Raw genomic sequence first — 10,296 nt, 5'->3', positions numbered from 1 at the left:
CTAGGTGAGAAAGAATTGAAATCTTCCAACGTAGTTTTGACTTGATCTTGCTTGCTTTAAGAAGGAGTAATGGGGCTTCCCTGGTGGCGCAGTGGTTGAGAATCTGCCTGCCAATGCAGGGGACACGGGTTCGGGCCCTGGTCTGGGAAGATCCCACATGCCGCGGAGCAACTAGGCCCGTGAGCCACAACTACTGAGCCTGCGCGTCTGGAGCCTGTGCTCCGCAACAAGAGAGGCCGCGATAATGGGAGGCCCGCGCACCGCAATGAAGACTGGCCCCCACTTGCCGCAACTGGAGAAAGCCCTCACACAGAAACGAAGACCCAACACAGCCATAAAAATAAATAAATAAAAAATTTAAAAAAAAAAAAAAAAAAAAAAAAGAAGGAGTAATGCTTTTTAAAATATTGGGTTGGCCGAAAAGTTCGTTTGGGTTTTTCCATATCATCATATGGAAAAACCCAAATGAACTTTTCGGCCAACCCAATAGCATTAAGGACTTCTGGTTCCAGAAAAGGTAAACACTTGTCTCCCTATTGCTTATGCTCAGTACTGGTTAAAGTACTGTACTTTATGTATAAAACAAACATAAGAAGGTTCAGAAAGGTGGAGCAAAGAATACAGACCAGCTAGGGACATTGAGACCTGCGGAACAATATGGTGGTGATTTCTCTTCATTTTCTTTTATCCTCATTGCTGTTTGGAGAAGGCTGAAACCCTGAAATGCAATAGACACAAACAAGCAAAGCCCCAAGACAAGTTTGCTCTCTCTAGCCGAAGAAACAAGAAATGAGCAGCCTGGAAAGACAGAAACCTTTTCGAAAATAACCATCCTACTCCAGTCAAATGTCATGGGGAAAATTGTAGCCCCACATGCATCATCATAAGCAAAGGCCATCTGGGGAGATTAGACGTCCAATCTCACCCAGCTCAGGAGGTGCCTCAGGAACCTCCCATTAGGGTGGTGTCAGAGAAGGTCAAATAGACTTCAGGGACTTTCATTCTCATAATGTAGTAATGAGGCTCCCATTCCACAGTGTTATTGGAGTCCACTTGGGCAGCGGTAGTGAGGCATTCTTAAATCTCCCAATCAGGGTGGTGTCAGCAGAGGCCAAGAGGGATAATGAATGTACTCCATACTTTAACAGTATGAGGTTCCCCTTCTCCTCAGCATGTCAACAGAAACAGAGTGGAGACCTGGACATCTACCACTACCTAGCAATAACAATGAAACACTTCTCTTCCTCTGCTAGTACACTCTCAGAGGGGGCCTGATATTTATATAAGATCTAGAGTCTCATAATATAACACCCAAAACGTTCAGAATACAATGGAAATTCACCTGTCATATAAAGAAGTAGGAAATTTCAACTTGAATGAGAAAAGACAATCAACAGCTGCCAACTCTGAGATGATGCAGATGTTGGTATTATCTGGCAAGAATTTTGAAGTAGCCAACAAAAAAAATGCTTCAATGAACAATGACAAATATGATCAAAACAATTGGAAAAAAGGAGAAAGCTGCAGGAAAATAAAGTCTCACCAAAGAAGTATAAGATATAAAAAAAGAAAATAATGGAAATTTTATAACTGAAAAATACAAAACCTGAAGCCAAAAAGTCAATGGATGGGCTCGACAACAAAATAGAGAAAACAGAGGAAATAAGTAGTGATATTGAATACAGAGAAAGACTTATTACTAAATGTGAAAAGCACAGAGAAAATAAAGTGGAAAAATACGTGGAGCCTCTAGGACTACAACAGAAGATCTAACATTCACGTTATCACAGTTACAGAAGGAGAGAAGACTAGAGCAGGGGTGCAAAGTACTCAAAGAAATAATGACTGAAGATTTCTAAAATTTGGTGAAAGTCATAACCTACAGATTTAAGAAGCTCAGAGAATCACAAACAGGATATACTCAAAGGAATCCATGCCAGTTAACATCATAATCATAATTTTGAAAACTAAAGGCAAAGAAAAAATCTTGAAAATACTTGGAGAGAAACATTATCTTGCATAATCATATCCATAGGGGGAAAACAACTTGAAAGATAGCAGATTTCTCATTAGAAACCACATAGGCCAAAAGAAGCAAAATATTTGACAAGAATTAAAAGAAAACGTCAATACATAATTTTATATCCAGTGAAAATATCCATCACGAATGCAGAGGAAACCAAGACACTCTCAGATGAAGGAAAACTAAGAGAATTTGTCACCAGCAGACCTGCTTGAAACAATGGCTAAAGAAAATTCTTGAAACAGAACAGAAATTATAAAATAAGGAGTCTTGCAATATCAGGAAGGAAGAAGGACAATGGAAGAGTAAAAAGATGGGTAAATACAGTGGACTTTTTCGTCTTAAATTTTCTAAATTATATTTAATAGCTGAAGCAAAAATTGTATTGTCTAATGTAGTTCTCAATACATATAGAGGAAATATTTAAGGCAATTATACTGTAAAGGGGATGGAAGGGCACATAAGGGAATTAAGTTTTATAGGCTTCATTTGAATGAGAAAGTTTTTCAGAATTAAAACCACAGAAGGCAAAAAAAAAAAAAAGGAACAGTAGAAGACAAAGAAAAAGAGTGATGAACAGAAAACTTTTACAAATATGATAGATATTAAACAACTATGTCAATAATCACTTTAAATGTGAATACACATATTAAAAGACAGAAACTATCAGAGTATATGAAATATAAGAACCAGATATATGTTGTCTACAAGAAACCTACTTTTAATATAAAGACATTGATAAACAGTAAAAGGATGAAGAATGATGCTATGCTAATACTAATCAAAAGTATGCTGGAATAGCTATATTAATTTCAGATAAAGCAGAATTCAGAGCAAGGAAAATGTTCAGGTATATGAAGGAGCATTAAATAATGAGAAAGTGGACAATTCTCCAAAAGGCATAACGATCTTTAATGTGTATGTTCCTAACAACAGAGTGGCAAAATACTTAGGTGAAAAATGATAAACCTGCAAGAAGAAACTGACAAATGCACTATTATATTTGGAGATGTGAACAACTCTCTATCAGTGATTGATAGACCCAGCCAGCAGAAAATCAGTAAGGAAGGATATAGCTGAACTCAAAGCACCATCAATCAACTGGATATAATTGATATTTATAAAATAGTTCATTCAACAACAGCAGAACACATTTTTCTGAAACTCACATGGAACATTTACCAAATAGGACACTTTCTGAAACAAATTTCAAAGATTGGAAATCCTACTGCTTTTCAAAATTAATGGGATACAGTAAAAGCTGTGTTTAGGAAAATTTATAACACTGACTGAGTACATTAGAAAGAAGATCTGAACTAATAATCTGCTATCTAATTTAATCCAAAGTAAGCAGAAAAGAAGAAATAATAATAATTAAAGCAGAAAATAATGAAATTGAAAATTAATAGAGAAAAATCAATGAAACCAAATGCTAGTTCTTTGAAAATATCAATAAAATTTATAAACTTTTACCCACACTAAAAAAAAAAAAAGAGAGAGGACACGAATTACTAATAAAGATAGAAGATTTCTCTCAATGGAAACAAATCAGTTTTTCCTGGCTACAGTATGATGATGCAAATATTTTCATTAAAGTTTCACTTATAAGTGTCCTTGGTGTAGCCTATGTGGCAGGAATATGTCATCTTCCTCTCAATTGGAGTTAATAATTTCAAAGAAGGTCCCTGGTCTGTTTTTGTCCCCCCTGTAGCTCGTGAGTTAGGTCATACTCTGGGCATGCAGCATGATGAAGAATTCTGTTTGTGTAGGCAAAAGTGCTTGCATCATGAATGCTATCAGAGTGCCAGCAGAGAGATTCATGAACTGTAGTTATGCAGATTTTACAAAGACCACTTTAAACCAGGGATCACGTCTGCACAATCCTCCAATTCCAGGGGCAGTCTTTATGCTGAAGTGCTGTGGGAATGGTGTGATTGAAGGAGAAGTGTGACTGTGGATCTATAAAGTAGTGTGAACAAGATCCCTGTTGTCTGTTGAACTGCACTCTGAGGCCTGGGGCTGCTTGTGCTTTTGGGCTTTGTTGCAAAGACTGCAAGTTCATGCCATCAGGGGAACTCTGTAGACATCAGGTCAATGAATGTGACCTTCCAAAGTGGTGCAATGGGACATCTCATCAGTGCCCAAAAGATGTATATATGCAGGATGGAATTCCCTATAGTGACGGTGCCTACTGCTATCAAAAGTGATATCACAATGCTCAAAAATAAACTCAAAATGGATTAAAGACCTAAGTGTAAGGGCAGACACTATCAAACTCTTAGAGGAAAACATAGGCAGAACACTCTATGACATACATCACAGCAAGATTCTTTTTGACCCAGCTCCCAGAGAAATGGAAATAAGAACACAAATAAACAAATGGGACCTAATGAAACTTAAAAGCTTTTGCACAGCAAAGGAAACCATAAACAAGACCAAAAGACAACCCTCAGAATGGGAGAAAATATTTGCAAATGAAGCAACTGACAAAGGATTAATCTCCAAGATTTACAAGCAGCTCATGCAGCTCAATAACAAAAAAAACGAACAACCCAATCCAAAAATGGGCAGAAGATCTAAATAGACATTTCTCCAAAGAAGATATACAGATGGCCTACAGACACATGAAAGAATGCTCAACATCATTAATCATTAGAGAAATGCAAATCAAAACTACAATGAGATATCATCTCACACCGGTCAGAATGGCCATCATCAAAAAATCTAGAAACAATAAATGCTGGAGAGGGTGTGGAGGAAAGGGAACACTCTTGCACTGTTGGTGGGAATGTAAATTGATACAGCCACTATGGAGAACAGTATGGAGGTTCCTTAAAAAACTACAAATAGAACTACCATATGACCCAGCAATCCCACTACTGGGCATATACCCTGAGAAAACCATGGGTCAAAAAGAGTCATGTACCAAAATGTTCATTGCAGCTCTATTTACAATAGCCAGGACATGGAAGCAACCTAAATGTCCATCGACAGATGAATGGATGAAGAAGATGTGGCACATATATACAATGGAATATTACTCAGCCATAAAAAGAAATGAAATGGAGGTATTTGTAATGAGGTGGATGGAGTTAGAGTCTGTCATACAGAGTGAAGTAAGTCAGAAAGAGAAAAACAAATACAGTATGCTAACACATATATACGGAATCTAAGGGAAAAAAAAAAAAAAGGCCATGAAGAACCTAGTGGCAAGACGGGAATAAAGACACAGACCTACTAGAGAATGGACTTGAGGATATGGGGAGGGGGTGGGGTGAGATGTGACAGGGTAAGAGAGTGTCATGGACATATATACACTACCAAATGTAAAATAGATAACTAGTGGGAAGCAGCCGCACAGCACAGGGAGATCAGCTCGGTGCTTTGTGACCACCTAGAGGGGTGGGATGGGGAGGGTGGGAGGGAGGGAGATGCAAGAGGGGAGAGAAATGGGAACATATTGTATATGTATAACTGATTCACTTTGTTATAAAGCAGAAGCTAACACACTATTGTAAGGCAATTAAACTTCAATAAAGATGTTAAAAAAAAAAGTGATATCACAGGGTGAAGAGTGCAGGGAGATTTTTGGTGAAGGTGCAAAGAGTGCATCTCAGAAGTGCTATAAAGAAATCAACTACCTCGGAAACCATTCAACACAAGTGGGCTTTATCTCCTGGAGAGGAAGAGAAATTGTAGCTGGGGAGCACTCACAGGTATAGATAGAATCCAAGAGCTCCAAACTTTTACATGCTCATCCAGAGCAAGTCTGTTGCAAGTCATGGCTCAGGTGGGAAAGCCCAGGACCATTATACATGAGATAGTGACATCTAGGTGAATGCCCCTGAAGATATTGGCTCTGATTGATATGAACCCAAAAGAACTGTCCCCATTTCTCTTCCTGGATGCCCTAATATCTGTAGTGCTGTGCCATGCCCAGTATAATCTGGCTGAAGATATCAACACCCTGATGAGGGAGGGATGAGATTACACACTAATGTAGCTGCAAGAATTAGGTAGCATACAGTGGCTAAAGAAAGGGAAAACATCTGAGATTGGCTTATGAGATGTTATTATATAAAGGGGTGCTAGATTTAAATCAAGGTAAGCATGAATTCATTGATTTGGGGCACTTTCTTGAGATGTGGGATTTGGCACCCTGGCAAGGACCCCACCCCAGATGAGGCACACTCATTGCTAGGGAAACAACTAAATACAGGGAGATAGTGATAGCTCATCCCAAGCAAAGTGGAAATGCTTTCTTTATTATGAAAGTTGGAAGAACAAGGCCAAGGGAAATGGGCATGCCACATTGCATGTATTATGTCAGGCCAGAAGACCCATCAAGAATGAACTGGTGGGGCTTCCCTGGTGGTGCAGTGGTTAAGAATCCTCCTGCCAATGCAGGGGACACGGGTTCAAGCCCTGGTCCGGGAAGATCCCACATGCCGCGGAGCAACTAGGCCCATGCGCCACAACTACTGAGCCCACGCACCACAACTACTGAAGTCCGCAGGCCTAGAGCCCGTGCTCCGCAACAAGAGAAGCCACCGCAATAAGAAGCCTGTGCACTGCAATGAAGAGGAGCCCCTGCTCGCCGCAACTAGAGAAAGCCCACACACAGCAACAAAGACCCAACACAGCCAAAAATAAATAAAATAAAATAAATAAATAAATTTTTAAAGCTTAAACAAAAAAGAATGCAGTGGTGCAAGGGGCAGCAGCATCTCAAAGGAGTTCAGTTGTGTCTCTTTTGTAGTGCAGTTTGTTGATAGGACAGCTTGTCACAGGTAGGTGTTAACAGCCATTAGGAAAATTAGGACCATTGAAGTTACAGAAGCCAGGATGCTGTACTTAACAGCCAGAAGCTTTAGGACCACAATTACTATAAAATTTCCAAGGTTGGAGAGGCAGCTAAAGGAATTTATTTGTAGGAACTTTTGAGGTGGTAACAAATCATGGTATCTCAAGTGGCAAAATATGAGTAAACAAAAAGGGTGTTGTTTACCATCTATAATCAGAAGGCGGCAAAAATGGAAGAGCAAGAGGCTAAGAATGGTTGTGACAATAAAAATCATAAACCCTGTCCAGTTCCTGGAACAAAGCTGATTTTCAGATACAGAATCTGTTGACTAAAGAAATCACTAGGTTCCTAGGAAGCTCACATCAACATTATGTATATATATAATGTAATGGTTTTCCCAGTCCTTCCCCCAACACCTATAGCCATTTTCTTGGGAGTCTGTACACTAGGGATAAAGAAATACCTAGACTTTGAGAGAGTTATTGGACAATGTGTCTGCATTGATATTGATACTCAGAGCTCCAAAGTATCATCGTGGACCCTCTTATAGTGGGAGCTTATGGACGGCAGCCAATAAATGGAGTTTAGGCTGAAGTCCAGCTTACAGTGGGTTCAGTGGTTTGCTGTCCTACCCAGTGGTCACTTCCCCAGGTTCCAAGGTATTTAACTGGGATTGATACCTTTGGCATTTGAAATAACCTCCTCATAGGGTTTTGGCCTCTGGAATAAGAACTATCATCATCACACTACAGGTGGAAGACTTTTAAATGTCCCTTTAACCCTAGCAGCATAGTAAATCAAAGACAACGTTGTGTTTGGAGTGGGAATATGGACATAAAGTGCCAACATTAAAGGATGCAGCAGTTATTGTTTCTATCAGATCTCCATTTTTTTAGTTGAAGTATAGTTGATTTACAATATTATGTTAGTTTCAGGTATACGTCATAGTGATTCAGTATTTTTACAGATAATACTACATTAAAAGTTATTACAAGATAATGGCTATAATTCCTTATGTTATAAAATATATCCTTGTTGCTTATCTATTTTATACATAATAGTTTGTATCTTTTAATCCCATACTACTATTTGTCCCTACCATTTTCCATCTACTCACTGGTAACAACTAGTTTGTTTTCTATATCTGTGAGTCTCTCTGTTTTGCTATATACATTCATTTGTATTATTTTTTATATTCCACGTATAAGTGATATCATATATTTGTCTTTATCTGTCTGACATTTCACTAAGTGTAATATTCTCTAGGTCCATCTATGTTAATGCAAATGGCAGAATTTCATTATTTTTTATGACCGAGTAATATTCCATTCTATTATATTTATATATATATATGCATACCACATCTTCTTTAACGATGCATCTATTGATAGACACTTGGGTTGCTTTCACGTATTGGCTATTGTAAATAATACTGCTATGAACATTGAGGTGCATGTATCTTTTCAAATTAGCATTTTCATTATTTTCTGGATATATAACCAGAAGTGGAATTGCTGGTTCCTCAAAAATTTCCATTTTTTGAGGAACTTCCATACTGTTTCCATAGTGGCTGCATCAATTTACATTCACACTAAGAGTGTACAGTTTCCCTTTTCTCCTCATGCTCTCCACATGCTCTCCAACATTTTTTTTTTTTAATATTTTTGGCTGCGTTAGGTCTTTTTTGTTGTGCATGGGCCTTCTCTCGTTGCAGCAAGTGGGGGCTACTCTTCACTGCGGTGTGCCACAGGCTTCTCATTGCAGTGGCTTCTCTTGTTGCAGAGCACAGGCTCTAGGTGCATGGGCTTCAGTAGTTGTGGTGTGCAGCCTCAGTAGTTGTGGCTCATGGGCTCTAGAGTACAGGCTCAGTAGTTTTGGTGCACGTGTTTAGTTGCTCTGTGGCATGTGGGATCTTCCTGGACCAGGGCTCAAGCCCATGTCCCCTGCACTGATAGGCAGATTCTTAACCACGGCACCACCAGGGAAGCCCTCTCCAACATTTTTTATTTAGTGTTTGATGACAGCCATTCTGACAGGTGTGAGGTGATATCTTATTTTGATTTGCATTTCTTTAATAATTAGCCATGTTGAGCATCTTATCATGTGCCTGTTAGCCATCTGTATGTCTTCTTTGGAAACATGTCTGTTCAGATCTTTTGCCAAATTTTTTTGTTTTTTTTTTTTTGATATTGAGTTGTATGAGCTGTTTATATATTTTGGATATTAACCCCTTGTCAGTCACATCATTTGCAAATATTTTCTCCCATTCAGTAGGTTGTCTTTTAGTTTTGTTTATGGTTTCCTTTGCAGTGCAAAAGTTTTAAGTTTAGTTAGGTCCCATTTGTTTCTTTTTGCTTTTATTTCTTTTGCCTTAGGAGACAGATCAAAAGAATATTGTTAGGATTTATGTTGAAGAGTGTTCTGCCAAAGCTCTCTTCTAAGAGTTTTATGGTTTCAGGTCCTACATTTAGGTCTTTCATCCATTTTGAGTTTATTTTTGTATATGGTATGAGTAAATGTTCTAATCTCATTCTTTTACTCATAGCTGTCCAGTTTTCCCAGCACCACTTATTGAAGAGACTGTCTTTTCTCCATTGTGTATTCTTCTCTCCTTTGTCATAGAAAAATTGACCATAGATGTGTGGATTTATGGCTGGGCTCTCTATTCTGTTCCATTAAACTATGCTGTTTTGATTACAGTAGTTTTTTAGTATAGTCCGAAATCAGGAAGGTGATACCTCCAGCTTTGTTCTTTTTTCTCAAGATTTCTTTGGCTATTCAGGGTATCTTGTGGTTCCATATGAATTTTAAGATTATTTAATTCTAGTTCTGTGGGAAATGTCATGGGTATTTTGATAGGAATCGCATTAAATCTGTAGATTGCTTTGGGTAGTATGACAATTTTAACAATATCAGTTCTTCCAATCCAAGGACCTGGGATATCTTTCCATTTCTTTACTTCAGGTTTAATTTCCTTCATCAGTGTTTTACAGTCTTCAGAGTATAGTATTTTCACCTCGTTGGTTAAGTTTATTCCGAGTTATTTTATTCTTTACATTGTGATTTTAAACAGGATTGTTTTCTTGCTTTCTTTCTGATAGTTCATAATTAGTGTATAGAAAAGCAATAGAGTTCTGTTTATTACTCTTCTGTCCTGCAACTTTACTGAATTCATTTATTCTAATCATTTTTTGGTGGAGACTTTAGGGCTTTCTGTATATAGTACCATGTCATCTGCAAATAGTGACAGTTTTACTGCTTTCCTTCCAATATGGATAATTTTTATTTCTTTTTTTTGTTTGATTGCTGTGGCTAGGACTTCCAATATTATGTTAAACAGAAGTAGTGAGAGTGAACTTCCTTATCATGTTCCTGATTTTAGAGGAAAGGCTTTCAGCTTTTCACTGTTGAGTATGATGTTAGCTGTGGGGCTGTTGTAAATGGCCTTTATTATGTTGAGATATGTTCC

General features: G+C 38.1%; 1 pseudogene; it reads left to right on the top strand.

Moving 5' to 3' along the window:
- Positions 1-1,017: 1,017 nt before the first annotated feature.
- LOC103019586 (disintegrin and metalloproteinase domain-containing protein 21-like) overlaps positions 1,018-10,296 on the top strand; it is a 35,182-nt pseudogene continuing 25,903 nt past the window's right edge.

The sequence above is a fragment of the Balaenoptera acutorostrata genome, chromosome 3 (genome assembly GCF_949987535.1).
Source record: "Balaenoptera acutorostrata chromosome 3, mBalAcu1.1, whole genome shotgun sequence".
In the NCBI taxonomy this organism is placed as follows: Eukaryota; Metazoa; Chordata; class Mammalia; order Artiodactyla; family Balaenopteridae; genus Balaenoptera; species Balaenoptera acutorostrata.
The sequence above is the reverse complement of the archived record's forward strand: the minus strand, read 5'-3'. Positions and strand labels throughout refer to the sequence as shown.